The sequence below is a fragment of the Triturus cristatus genome, chromosome 5_1, assembly GCF_964204655.1.
Source record: "Triturus cristatus chromosome 5_1, aTriCri1.1, whole genome shotgun sequence".
NCBI classification, from domain to species: domain Eukaryota; kingdom Metazoa; phylum Chordata; class Amphibia; order Caudata; family Salamandridae; genus Triturus; species Triturus cristatus.
This window is the reverse complement of record NC_140587.1, coordinates 144,005,317-144,019,282: the sequence shown is the minus strand read 5'-3', so window position 1 is coordinate 144,019,282 and position 13,966 is coordinate 144,005,317. Positions and strand designations below refer to the sequence as shown.

The 13,966-nt window shown below is 51.1% G+C and overlaps 1 non-coding gene across 1 annotated transcript; it reads right to left on the bottom strand.

Annotated features, from left to right (window-relative positions):
- Positions 1-12,628: 12,628 nt before the first annotated feature.
- LOC146830429 (U6 spliceosomal RNA) lies at positions 12,629-12,735 on the bottom strand. Its single transcript, XR_014961628.1, has one exon. It is a non-coding gene; the product is annotated as a U6 spliceosomal RNA (small nuclear RNA).
- Between the last annotated feature and the right edge of the window lie 1,231 nt (positions 12,736-13,966).

Sequence of the window (13,966 nt, the reverse complement as noted above, 5' to 3'; positions counted from 1 at the left end):
AGTTATAGTGGGCACCTTGTACCAGTCCAAACAACCCTTATTGATGATAGGTTTAAAGACAACCTTTATTGAAAGCTATCCTAGTGGTAGCTATGGAGAGCAGCCTTCAGGCTAAGTCTTGAAGGAGTGTAAAGCAGCTTGGTTTACCAGATTATAACCTCTTGAATTCCTAAATGAAAGGAGATCCACACAAGGTATATATAAAATATATGTATTTATTTCTAAACACTCACTACTAATCTCTTTATGAGATTAGAGTCCACGATACACAATAATATAGTTCTAAAACGACAGTAAATAGCACAATATACAATGGGCCCTAGGGGCGGACCAAACCATACATTAAGAAAGTGGTATAAGAACCACGACTTGACTAGACACAGTGCCTAGAGCACGTAGAATTGCTGGGACCCCAAGGAACCACCCAAGGTAGTGACACAGGAGACCCATGGGGGACTCGTGCAGTGTGAGAACACAGGCGCGAGCCCTGTACTATTCTATGGGAAAGTCGCTGTTGGAATTTTAGAAGTTAAGGACACTTAGGAGAGAACTTTGGGCAAACCCCTTTAGACTTGGGAGGTTCTAGGGCCAGCACCCACGGGAGCACCGGAGTACTGGAGTTACCTCACCCAGGGAAGCCGGGTGCATAGTTGTCAAATGGTGACGGGAATCGTCGTTGATTTCAATGGCGATCTGCTGCAAAGTGCTGCTGCCAGGAAGGAGAAAAGTGTCCAGTGTGATCCAAGCCTGGATCGAAGATCAGAAGAACCTGAAAGCAGACGGGACAGAGTCTGGGTCACTTGCCAGTGACCAGGGGCACGATAGACGAATGCCCAACGATGTCGGGTGATTCAGGTGCGAAAAGGCGAAGCTTGACTCTGCAGCCCAGAGGACCAGGAGGCGTCGACGACAACTAGGAGCTGGATTTGAGCTGTCCCACAAAGGATGTCGAGTGTTGCAGTGTTGGTGCTCGGATTGAACACAACAAGCCTTGGCAACAGCAACCCACGCAGGAAGAGAAAAGATGCTTCGGTGCTGACCAGCAAGGTTCTGGGGACTCCCCAAGCAATAGAGAGTCAGGACACGTCTGGAGCAACCAGGTAAGCCCAATTAGAAGTAAAGTTGCCTTTACAGGGACCCACCAGTCAATGGACTAGGAATCGCAAAGGGACCTAGAGAGAAAACACAAAGGGCCAGCTCACGGAACACTCGTGGAGTGTAGGCAAGCAATCGTCGGTGCAAATGTTGCTTGGGATCAGGGCTACAAGTAACCCAAAGCTCAGCTGCAGGAGTCGTTGGAAAGCTGATGCTTGCGCAAAGTGATGCGGTGTCCAGGGGCTCGGGATGCACGGTCGCCACGAGGGATACGGGCCTCAGACTTGCTGTGCACACTGATCAACCTCTATGACCACGGAAACCCACCTCCTGTGTTGCAAAATTCTTCGGAGTCCGGAAGGAGCTTTGGAGGTGCAAACTGGTCAGATGTGTCTTTGGTGCCTGCCTTGCAGGAGAGTAACTCCTTTACTCCAAGGGAGATTCTTCACTCATTTAGTTCAATGTAGATCATCGAAGTTCCAGGATTCAGTATCAGAGTTTCGTCCAGGTGTAATCTAAAGTCCTTTAGCCAGGGGTTCCTTTCTTATACCCAAGGAAGGGGTGGGACAAACTCTAGGGAGCCACCTATGGGATGGTCAGGAAAGAGGGGTGGCTTCACCTATTTCCTTTGTCCAGTTTTGCGCCAGAGCAGGGGTTGGTAGCCACTGCAACCGATTTGAGCTGGACTATACACAGGGACAGCAAATGTGCCCCCAGTGTTGAACTTCAAAGCACTCTTGGAGTGCACCCACGCAGCCCAAATACATTAAAGCCTGTCTGGGAGGTGATAACACCTCCCTGTGACAGGAAACCTATTGTCCAGGCCTCCCCTGCCGGAGTTTCGTCCAGCAGCAGGAGGGCAGACTTGTGCCTGTGGCTGGCAGCATCCATTTTGTGATGCCAGGGCTCAGTTAGCTCGTACCGGGTATACCGGTGCTGTCCTGTCTCTCCCTCTGGAAGGGTGGGATCATACTCCCACACCAGTTACTGGTGTGGGGGTATGATTCCAAGGTGTTTGACATGAAACACGACATGTTTCCGTGCAGCCATCCCAAAGTTAGCATTTTTCGTTTGGTTATAATGCACTTAAGAGTGTATGGTTTGTTTGCATCACAAACAACCCCAGAATAAAGGTTCAGAAGGCTTCAGAGGGGCTCTGCTCATGCATGGGCACCCTCTCACATAAAACACAGCACCCTGCCTTCAGGATTGGTAAGGCCTGTCATAGGGTGGCTGATAGGTTTATATGTGCAGTGATATGGAGAGATATAGTGAACCTATATCTCAGTAAGGGGTGCATGCACTACCTTACCCAGGCTGCAGTAGCAAACCTGTGGTGTAGGTTTGGAAGGCTTCCCAGGGGTGGCACAATACATGCTGCAGTCCCTGGTAGGCCTCTGGGGTACCTATGCCCTTGGTACATAGTAGACCATATACTAGGGACTTATAAGGGTACCCCAGAATCCAATCTGGAGGGTACCTATAGTACTTGTAATCAATTTAAGGGAGAAAGCAGATAGGCTGGGGTCCTGAATAGCAGGATCCCAGCCAGACTAAGTCGAAGACCAGCAAAACATCAGGAAAAAAGTGGGGGCAACCATGCAGTCAGAGTCCACTTTTTTTTTTTTTTTTTCAAAAACCTTTATTGAGCATGAAGAAATAGTACACAGCTGTACGCCTACATCCTGAATGATCAGGCCGGCAGCGACAACATGCAGTGGAGGCATCGGTAAGCATATTTTGAAAAGCAGCCACTGGGTTACACAGCATGTCGCCTACAACCCAGACGGGCCGGCCGCGTAGTATAGGAATTTGAGCTGTTTAAGCATGTAGTAGTGAGAAATCCTAGCTGCATGAGGTGATCAAGCATGAGGAACATGAGGTTTCTTTCAACTTTAGCAACGTAACCAAACAAGTGCTACATAAACTGTGCCCTCCCAGCAGATATCCTCCACACCCTGTATGAGGCATATATGGTAGTGTGGCGCCTGGCTGTGCGGGCCGTGCATCCCGCTATGGAGTGCAGGCAGCAACCGGGGCAATGACGTCCCACGCCCCAAGGCACCGTCAAGTGATCTGGGAGGGTATGGCAATGGCCCTAGTAGAGAACATGACATGATGCTACTTCCTGTAGTGTCGTGCATGCTATGCCGTAGTAGGGTGGGCTCCGCCCACCCCCGGTCCTGGGGGGGGGGGGGACAAAAAGCTCACAGCCCCCTCCACCCGTGTAGCCTGTGGATGTTGGGCGATCCCACGGGACGTGTGTAGCCCAGCCGGGTGTAGCGAGAGTGCAGGCGTAGTATGTATGGGGAACTAAAGGAGTGCGGGAGGGGAGGGGGCTAAATCAGTGTCAGCTGTCAGTGGCTTAGGTGCTGGAGCCGATGAGGTGGACCGGCCCCCCACTGCCACATCCCCACTCGCGCCTGTCGCGGGCGTGTCTGGGAACTGCGTCCTTAGAAGATACGCAGTGAGAGGACCCCACAAGTCTCTGGGGCGCGATTTGTGAGGTAAAAGGTCCGAATAGTTGTGCAGTTGTTCCTGCCAAGTTGTCATCGTATCCAGCCAAGTTTTGAATTTAGGCGCTCGCCCTCGCCCCCACCTGCATGCGACGTGGCGTTTTGCCAACAGAAGGCCCAGCGCAAAAAAATTCCGGTGCGCCTTAACAGAGGGGTTGGAGTGGCCCAGAAGGGCAATCTTAGGGCAAGGAGCAATGCTTACCCCAATCATTTCAGTGAGAGCTGCAAACACCTCCACCCAATAGGCGGCAACGGCCTGGCAAGACCACGCCAGGTGCATGAAGTCCGCCCCTGGCCTTCTGCAACGTAGGCAGCAATCATTGTCCCGGAGTCCGAAGCGGTGTAGTTTAGCAGGTGTAAAGTAGAGGCGATGCAGAAATTTAAAGTGAACCAGTCGAAGACGGGCATTACCCGTCACCGCACTGGTATGGGAGCAACTCTCCTCCCACTGAGCGTCCGACAGTGGTTCCCCCAGATCGCCGTCCCAGTCATTGCGCGCTCGGAGAGGGGGGGGGATGGGGCTGCCTGCGCGTGGTTATATAACATGGAGACCACATGTGTCGGAGTTCCCTTCTGCAGCAGGGCATGGAGTGGCGTCACGGTATCAGGCTCGCCCGGAAAGTCGGGCGTGACCGCCTTGATATTTTGCCGGAGCCGAATGTAAAGAAAGGTATCCATAACGGAAGGAGTGGTATCCCCGAAGAAGTGTGTCGCCGTGCGGAAACTCCCCTGGTGGTATAGATCCCCCCAGGTGTGAATCGCAAGCTTTGTGAGCATTTTACGGCCAATTTCCTCACGGGCCACACTCACCCTAGGATCATGTGCCAAAGCCATGCAAGGGGAGTATAGGAATTTCACTTCCATATGTTCCGCCAATCGTTTCCAGGCACTGACAGTGCAGTCGACCGTGGTGGGGTCTCTATGTTCTATTCGGGCTGAAGTGTATAAATATCCGGAAGGTTGTTCCAGCCTCATATATCCATCTTCGACTGCCAGGTGCGCCATAAAGGGGGGGGGGTGGAGCCAATAGGCGGCGAAGTGACCCTGTGCGCAGTTATAGTATCGTTGGAAGTTGGGGACATCAAACCCCCCTTGGTGGTAAGGTAGCATAAGGGTCCGCAGCCCGAGTCGGGCTTGCTTTCCTCCCCAGATGAGTCGTGATAACTGGGAGTTGAGGGCGCGGAAGAAATATGCGCTAGGGCTGTATGGTATGTTTGTAAAAAGATACAGCAGCTTGGGAAGGACCACCATTTTGATCAGTGAGATCCGACCCGCCATTGACAGTGGGAGGCGGATCCATTGGGTAACTTTGTCCGTGATTTTATCCACAACAGTCCCGTAGTTGGCTCTAATCAGGGCTTCCCGATTTCTGGTCACTTGGATGCCCAGGTATTTGATCTCATCTTGTTCCCATACCAGGGGGTAATCCAGGGGGAACTGCGTAGTTTTGTCAGTCAAGGGGAACAGGGCCGACTTCGTCCAGTTTATTTGAATCCCCGAGATGGCACCGAATTTAGTGACTTCCCGCAGCAAAGGGTTCAAGTTTTCATGCGGTTTATGCACATAAAGAGTCATGTCATCCGCATATAGTGCAATGAGCAGTTGGCGCTCAGGATAGATGAGAGATCGGTGTTTGTGATGCTGCCGAAGTTTGGCCGCCAAGGGCTCTATGGCAAGTGCGAACAACACAGGGGAGAGGGGACACCCTTGTCGGGTACCCCTTTGAATCGCAAAGGGGGGGGAGCGGGCACCATTAAGCAGCACCATTGCTCGGGGCCGGCAGTACAACAGTCGGATCCAATCCAGGAAATTGAAGGGCATGCCCATCCGTTCCAGCAAGGCCAGAAGGTAATCCCACTCAAGGGAATCGAACGCCTTAGTGGCGTCGAGAAAGACCGCGGCAGCCTCGCTCGCCGGGTTAATATCCTGTATCACCGCCTGAAGTGTGAGCAAGTTATGAGAAGTTGCACGGTTGGGAACAAACCCGGCCTGGTCTGGGAGTACGAGGCGCTCCATCAAGAGGTTAAGGCGTGTGGCTAGGACCTTCGCTAGTATTTTAACGTCTGTATTTAACAGCGAAAGGGGCCTGTAGGAGTCGCAACATTCTGGCGCTTTACCAGGTTTTAACAAAGACGTTATGAGGGCTTCTCGCATCGTGGCTGGCAGGGAACCCTCCTCTAATGCAGAGTAGTACACCTGCTGTAGAATGGGGGCTAGCACATGCTTGAAGGCTTTGTAGAAGTCGATCGGTAACCCGTCCGACCCTGGCGCCTTTCCCGACTTCATGGACATAATTGCATCCGTTATCTCATCTAGTTCTAGTGTATGATGGAGGAACTGCTGCTGTGAGGGGCCCAACCATGCAAGCGCAGTGTCATCGAGGTATTCATGCAATACAATCGGTGCGGTCCTGTGGGAGGTGTATAGCCTAGTGTAGTGATTTGTGAGGACTTTGAGTTGGTCAGCAAGATCCCACTGCGGGGTGCCATGCTCATCCAGGAAGGAAGTAACGTAGTTACTATACCGAGGGGGGCGAGTTGCGGTGGCCAATGCCCTGCCAGGTCTGTCACCCTCGCCATACACTCGAGAGACAAAGGGTCTCCCCAGAAACTTGCACTCTTTGGCTGCGGCTTCCGTGTATTCATTTAGCTTCTCTCGCATCTGCGCCGCAGTGCCAGGCTCCCGCCCATTCCGCTCCATTTCGCTCTCTAACTTACGGAGTTCAGCCTCGAGCCTGCGTAAATCTCCGCGCAGAAACTTAAGGACACCTCCTCCCTTAGCTATGCACCAACCTCTCACGGTAACTTTGAACGCCTCCCAGACTGTAGTGAGGCTGGATACGGAATCTATATTACGCTCAAAAAAGTCCTTTATGTCCTGCTCAAGTTCCGCTTGAAACACTGAATCTGTGAGGTGTGCAGGATTCAGTCGCCAACTCAGGTACGGGGAGATCGCAAGGGGAATACGCAGGGACAGCAGGACCGGAGAGTGGTCAGAGAATGTGCGAGTCAGATGAAGGGCTCCACCCAGCCATGGGGAGAGGCCCGACGACAGGAATACGTAATCAATACGTGCCCAGGTGGAATGCACTGCGGAGTAGTGGGTGCCCTGCCGGAGCGTGGGGTGGAAGTGCCTCCAAGCATCGATTAAGTGGTGCTCGGCCACTATGTTCAACAAAGCGCGCTGTGTGTGCGTGTAATGCGACGCCTGCGGGTTCGATCTGTCTATCCCAGGCTTGAGTGCAGTGTTGAAATCTCCCCCCAGTATAATGTGGGAGATACCTAGGGACTGAATCTTACCCCACATAGTGAGGAGCGCGGAAGGGTCATCCGTATTGGGGCCATAGTAACATGCAAACAGTATTGTATGTGAGTGCAATGTCCCCCAAGCCATGCAGTACCGCCCTCCAGAGTCTACTTCAGTTCCCGCCAGTGTAAACCCCATCCCGCGTCTCACTAGAATGGTCACTCCTCTTGCGCAACTCGAGTAAGACGAGAACACCCTACTAGCAGCCCATCGTGACGCAAATGGGGGGGGCCATCCCCGGTTGTAAGTGCGTCTCCTGGAGCATGGCCACGGACACTCCCTGCCGAGTCAGGTAGCTCAGGACTTGCCTCTTCTTCCTCGGGTTGTTTAACCCGCGCACGTTCCATGAGAGCAACTGAAAGTTCTGCGCAGGGCGCTTGCCAGCTAAGTCCCCCATTCCCCCGTGTAAAGGCATAAGTGGCATGTTCTCACAGCTTGCAATTGTACGTAGCACTCAGTAACGAATTCCATATCAAAACCCCAGTGAACTACCCCCCCCACCCGTCCTCCCGCATCTTGTACTGAGGAGACATATAACCCAGATGCAGGTCGGAGTATTCGCCCACCCACGCCGGCATCCCCAACTGGCCGGGTACACATTGCCCACCCATCCCCTCCCCCCCCTATCAAACCCAACCCAACAAACAGAAAAAATACAGTAACTACCCCTGCCTTGATGAGGAAAGGGGTGCATTGGGGTGCGCCCATTGGGGGATCGTACTCTAGGGGCGCCAGACCTGCCATCCACCTCCCTACTTGCACCCACAGGAACCCAGATTTACACTAGGCCCTCAGTGTGGGACGGAGGTGGGCGACCGGGCACAAAATATAACAGCGACCAAGTCTAGTGTCATTGACATGAAACAAAGAGAGGTACCTCACCAGGAGTAACGTTGATCCATTCGGGCAAGTGCAGTCCTAACAGCAGAGTGAGTCGGGGGGGGGCAGCCCCCCGATATGTTCAGTCCTGTTGCTCCATCGGCGAGGGTGACCGAGAGGGCCGCGGCCCAGCAGCCCCTCCACCCGAGTCCCCACGATGCCGCTTGAGGAAGTCCTCCACCTGCTGCGGCTGTTGAAAAAACAATTGTTTGCCCTGGTGTGAGACCTTCAGTTTCGCAGGGTATAGCATTGCATACGGGATCTCCCGGGCCTGCAGTTTCTTTTTAACCCCAGCAAATTTCCGACGGGCCTCCTGCACAGATGCAGTGAAATCGGGGAAGAAGGACAGCGTAGTGTTACAGTATAGCACTGTTCCCATCTCTCGCGAACGTCTGAGCACCACATCCCGGTCCCGATAGTTAAGGAAGCGCGCAATTATGGGCCGAGGCTGGCCGCCAGGGGGGGGCAGGCAGCGAGGGACCTGTGGGCTCTCTCCACGATGAAGTGTGGGGAGAAGGATTCCCGCCCGAACAGGTCGGCCACCAGGTTCTCAATGAAGACCTCCATTTTCCCGGTGTTGGTGGTCTCCGCAAGGCCCAGGATGCGGACGTTGTTGTGACGGGACCTCGCTTCTAGGTCCTCATTCTTGTCTGCAATTATCTTGAGGAGGCGGTCCATTTGGGTAACATGTCGGTCTGTAGAGGTGGCGCCGTCTTCCAATGTGGAGATCCTGTCCTCAGTCTCTTTTATGCGGGTATCGTGACGCTCCAGTCTGGCCACCACGCCATCCAGCCTGGTAGTGATGGTGTCAATTTTAGAATCTATGGTCGTTAGGCTTTGTTTCAATCCCAGCAGGAGAGATTTCCAGTCTTCGTCAGGAGGGCCGGCGGCGGATGGGCCAGGCTCGGGCGCGGGGGCCTTCTTGGTGTCAAACGGTAACTTGGACTGTCGTGCGTCGTTGCGCCCCATGGTGCCCGACAGTCGAACCCGCCAAGTTCACCCCGCCGGCAACTCGGGCGAGGGGGGCCCCGTCCAGGCCAAGCCACAGCCCCGCGAGTGGATAGGGGTGGTGCGGCTCCTCAAGCACGCCTCGAGGATCGTGGAACCGAGGGAGACGGCCGGTCCAGGGGCAACCCCCACGCGGCCGAACGACCAGGGAGGGCGGGGGGCGACTCCACCGTCAGTAGGTAAGCTCGGCCATGCCCCCAGAGGACGAGGCAGCAGTCTCAGGGCCCCGCAGGTCTCAGCCAGCACTCGCAGGATAGTGGGGGGGGGGACCGCCGGACCCAATCCGCCCAGCCCAGGCAGCCCCCCAGAGAGGCCAGCAGCGAGGCGCGGTCGGTAGTCCGCAGGTTCGGGTCCGACACCGGTAGTACAGGGCCGGGCGAGGGGCTCCGCGCAGACCCCGTCCCCGGAGTCGCAAACCTTCCCCACCCGCAGCTCCCAAGGCGGGGGCAGCAGTCGTCACGGCCTCCCAGTCCGCCCCGCCGGGCAATGCGGGACAGCGTGCGTTACTGAGGCCGCACTCCCCAGTCTCCCCTGGCGCGATCCGGCATCCAGGCGCGGTGCCTCAGGTAAGTGTCTCTCCTCCCGGGGAAGCGAGAGGGGGGGGGGGATAGGATGGCCCCCAAGCCTGTGCCCGGATATCAAGGCGAGTCCAGCGGCAGCCTGTGAGCGCGAGTCACGGGTGCAGGCCTCAACCAGCGGAGGGCGAGCGGGCGAGAGGCCCCCCAGATCGACCCAGCCTCGGAGGTGTCTCCGCCTACCTCCCGCAGAGCTCTCGGCCCAGACAGGGACAGCCGCCGATCCTCCGGCGTCGAGTGCAGCCTCGCCAGTCGGAGCTGCCTAGCGTCGTGAAGGCCTCTGAGCACCGGGCTCCCGTGGAGCGCGTCTCCCACAGCGCGCCGGCCGCAGACGAGCCCTCACCCCCGTCCGGGGGAACTCCAGCGGATATCTCGGCACTCCGGCGGGCTCTAGAGACGTGGCGGGCATCGGGGCGCTGCGCAGGTCACAGCGGAAACAGCCATGAAGGTGAGGCGGATGATAGCTCGGTCAGGATAGCAGAAAGGATATTGAAAGCGCCCGGTCCGGCGGGAGCCTCACTCTTGTGCGGCCATCTTGGTTTGGCGCACTCTAGCGCCCCCCAGTCAGAGTCCACCTTCCTACACAGATCACAAAGTGCACATAATGTAAATAGGTCAGTGGGCTACTGCTTTTGTCAGAGAGATCCTTTTGTTACTTGCAGTTTACAAGTTAAAATCCTAACATACAACAGTGAGCTATTAACTTTCATCAAAGAGCTGCATGCAAACTGCAAGGTAAAAATTAGAGCGTTATGTTTTTCCACCCAGTCTTTGATTATCCTAATGTTGCAAAAAGTGTTCTTTTTGACAGAAATCAATTCTGATTATTAAAGAAAACCCCCAACCATGGTATTACGTTTTAAATTCTGAGTTTGTGTTTCTCCAGACCAATCACTATTAAACTATACAGCCTAGTAGTAGGGTTGTTATGTGACTCCTACACCTTGCAGTCCTTAGTCTTATGTAACATTTTCTATACAGTGATTTACACACATATTGATTGTCTCTGAGTAATGTGTGTGATGTAAAGTGCTCTGACACCCTACACTGGTATGAGTGGTGCTGTAAATCAAATTAAATGCATCAGAGAGAGCGTGGTTATGGAGACTTGAGGGGCACTGTTAAAAGGTGGTAGTGAAGGAATCCATGGCAGAGGTGGCCATTAGGGGGTAATAACAAACATTAATGCACAGGGCACCACCAGTGCTAAGGCCGTCCCTGCCCTTGAGGCCAGTCTGCCTCACCCATTGGTACCTCCATTGGCCTTGTTTCAGCAGTAGTAGCTGCAACTCACCAGGGATCGGCAATGCAGAATTTGCGCGCACACCAAACTAAGTTCGTAAACTTCACAGTCTCTCTGCTTCATTCACAAGCACTTTTACCATGTGCTGCTTGCTGTGGGGCCACTGGAATTAAATATGCAGCAAAGGAGGATAAAATTATGCTGCGGTGTTGACTAAATTATGCATAAAAAAAGGCTGCAGCATAATGCAGTATATTTTCTGATATTTTATTATTTTGACATGTGTACACATGCTAACAGTCGTTGGAAATAGTTTGCCTTATTAGTACCAGTGTAACATACAAATGCAACAGAGAGAAAGGTGATCATTCAACCTTTGCAATAAGCCATCCACTCACAGGAAAACAATTCACATTTTTTATTAACTTTTGATACCTTTGAGCTATAAACAATTTATTAGTTTAAATGGTCAGATCATGCAACAGATCTTGCATTAGGAGGCAAATATGGCAGAGCCATAATTATATAGAAAACATTTGCAAACTAGGATATTTTGCCATTCATTTTTGAACTGCTGTTGTGGAAAAAGGGAGAAGTGCTGATGACAAACTCCATGGCTCGGAGACAAATGGCTTGTGCTTCCACATTTTATCGTATTTGGGACATTCTGTGATTAGAAGCATATCCCACTTTGTGAATGTATTTTAATGTCAATAACTCATTACAACCTTATATAATCATGTGTATCCATTGGTTGATTAAACTAGGCAGTGAAATGCCAAACAAATACTAAAAATTGGGGTGTTTGCGCATTCTGGCCACACCTCTGGCTCCGCCCACTGAGCCAATCCTTGGGTTATTCCCACCCTCTGATTCTCCGCCCACAGTTACCCTACTTTTTTTCCCCCACTTCGACCACTGTCTAACACATTTTGGTAATGTCCACGCTGTATAAAACTGCATAAGTGAACGTATTCAAAGCACAGCTCAATGACCTGGCCCAAGGAGGGTGCAAACAACTGTAGCCTCGGATAAGTTTGTAACTCATGGGCCTTATGTAACGCTATAGTGCTATTGTAAAGCATATTATTTACGCTGTATAAAACTGCATAAGTGAACGTGTCCAGATCACATGTCCATGGCGCGGCCCAAGGAGGGTGCAAACAAAAGTAGCCTCGTGTATGTATGTAATTCATGGGCCTTATGTAACGCTATAGTGCTGTTGTAAAGCGTCCTAACACATTTGGGTAATGTACACGCTGTATAAAACTGCATAAGTGAACGTATTCAAAGCACAGCTCAATGACGTGGCCCAAGGAAGGTGCAAACAACTGTAGCCTCAGATACGTTTGTAATTCATGTGCCTTATGTAACGCTCTACTGCTATTGTAAAGCGTATTATTTACGCTGTATAAAACTGCATAAGTGAACGTGCCCAGAGCACAAGTCCATGGCTCGGCCCAAGGAGGGTGCAAACAACAGTAGCCTCGTGTATGTATGTAATTCATGTGCCTTATATAACAGTACAGTGCTGCTATTGTAAAGCTTTCTAGCATGTTTGGGTAAAGTCCACGTTATATAGAACTGCATAAGAGAAGGTACCAAAAGCACAGCTGCATAGCGTGGCCCAAGCAAGGCGCAAACACATACCAGGTATGCACAATCCTTCACATCGGAGGTTCAATCCCACTCCTAGCTGTAGCTCTGCAGCAGCCAAGCATGACAAGCATCGAGAACTGCGAACACAGACACATTAAATAAAACATGCACCATCGAAGACACTAGGCCTAATGAACTGAAAGATTCAGTTTATCGAAAAACAAAAATTACTTTTAATTTACGTAAGAGATGCTTATTGCGTGCTTCATTTAACACATTTTAACGACCATTGCAAAGCGCGCATTAAATTGTAGAGCCGGTGTTTTACGCCTTTTCGCTGGTAGAAAACAGACAAGAAAACAATTGATAAATACATTAAAGTTTGTGAACTTTTTAATTGGTGAAGACAAAATATGGAACGCTTCACGAATTTGCGTGTCATCCTTGCGCAGGGGCCATGCTAATCTTCTCTGTATCGTTCCAATTTTAGTATATGTGCTGCCGAAGCGAGCACAACCCTAACATAACCGCAGTTCATATATAAAGTCCACATTTTAGAATACTTTAAAGTAAGGACGACTTTTAAGTAGACGTTTCAACCAAGAGTTTCTCTATAGCTAGTTTCGTATTTAGTCCTCGAAGTCTACTGAAATATTCACACTTTAAGAAGTCTTTTCAACAACATTGTCCTTTATTCTATTGAAAACGCGGAGCATCGTGGGTATGCAAATATTGTCAATGATGTCACGATAGGACGCTCTCTTCTGTAGTGTAAGCGAAACACACTCTTGCGTGACCTAGAAATAGGACTGTGACGGAAGTGCAGGTCAGTGCAATGAAAAATGGCGGCCATGTTGGAAAGGCGATTGAAACACGCGATTCTATTTTAAAGTAGCCAGATTTGTCTTTCTGCGTGTTTAATTAACTGCAAACAAAGCAAGCTAAAACAAAAGCTAACTGTTTGTATCTAACGTGCTCTTTTCTGACTGATGACTACCTATCATTGTCATACATGGCAAACATGAAAACGTTGGGTTTAAGCTGTAAACGCCAAAAGATCGCCTGGGTTCTTCATTTTAATTGGTTAATTTATCCATGCATTGCGAAACTTGTAGTCCTAAATTGTTAATATGCTAAGCAAACTTCTGGGTCAAGAAAGCGAAGGGAAGAGACCAAGAAGAGAAACTCAAGTAAAAGTTCTGTATTACCTGAAAGGTAGAGGTGGACGAGCCAAAATATTACCAGTGACAGACGAGGGTCTGGGTTGTTTCTAAGAGTCCAGATTGCCGAGCTGAAACAAATATTTGCAATGTAAAATATCCAACAAACATCACATAAAATATGATAACGCGTCTTATAAATTAAGAAAGGTCATTTCTTGAACACGAGTTAACTTTGACATCATTAAGCCACATTATAGGTTCATTGAGATGTAATGAAAAAAAAGGGAATTAGTGAAATTGTCTCAGTTTGATTAAGTGGAGAAACTGGGAATTTGTCTCTCTTTTTATCTCCAGTGTTAATGCTTTGGGACTTATTTATGGCAAAGTCACACAGTCAGTTGCGTCTCCTGCAGGTAAATGTGGAGGGGCAGTGGGGCAGAGGGGGGTGGGGGGGTTAGACACCGGAATAGGATTCATTTATTTAATTAATTTTCCCTATTCTGTCATCTGTCGACTCTGCCCGCTCCACCGCGCTTACCTGCAGGAGCCACAACTGCATGCAGTGCAGCAAGTCATCTTGCT